We start from the raw sequence: 774 nt of genomic DNA, 5'->3' as shown, positions 1-774 counted from the left end.
GCGGGACGGCACAGGGCAGGGCGGGGAGCAGCAGGCGCGAGTCTGCACAGGTAACCCGGGGCGGACTGAGCCGGGACCTTGCTCCTCCTGGCCCCTGTCCCATCGGTGCCGGGAGCACCGTCCTGCTCTCGCCCAGCTCCCGTGGGGCAGGTCCCCGGGTCATCGGCAGCCGAACGCTGGTGGATGGGGGACAGTGGGGTTCGGGGTCAATGGGAGCGGGGGGCGATGGGAGCAGCGGGCGATGGGAGCTGCTCGCACGTGTCTGAACAAGGTTCCCCCGGGGAGAGTGAATGTACGTGCAGGAGCTGGGCCAAAAGCAGACGCAGGGCTCTGGCACTCCCGGCTGAGCTGACTCACCGGCCGGGCTCCCTCCCCGGAGCCAGCGGCAGCGCGGCACCTACACACGGTGGGTCCCTGTCCCTCTCTGGGGAGAAGAGGGTCTGAGGGCTTGGGGCTGGGGAGCTGTTCTCCTGGCATCGCGGTGCAGGATTGGGCCCCGAGGTCTAGCGGACCCAGTGCCATGGGGCAGAGGACTGGGGAAGGCTGTGGGTGTGCTTTGGGAGCTGCATGTTGCTTCGCGCCGTCCCTGTGTGCCGGGGGGGTGCAGGGTGGCCTGGTCTGGGTGCTGTGCATGTGGCAGCGACACATTACTGTGCCAGGAGAGAGGGCAGCAATGCCCTGGCATGAGCCTGCAGCCAGGAACGAGGGGCTGCTGGTGCCACAGCCCCCACGGGGAGGTGGTAGAGGTGGGAGCAGGGGGCGAGATGGGGGAGG

This window comes from Corvus brachyrhynchos, unplaced genomic scaffold (genome assembly GCF_000691975.1).
Source record: "Corvus brachyrhynchos isolate BGI_N302 unplaced genomic scaffold, ASM69197v1 scaffold30, whole genome shotgun sequence".
Classification (NCBI taxonomy): domain Eukaryota; kingdom Metazoa; phylum Chordata; class Aves; order Passeriformes; family Corvidae; genus Corvus; species Corvus brachyrhynchos.
Note: the sequence above shows the minus strand (reverse complement) of the source record.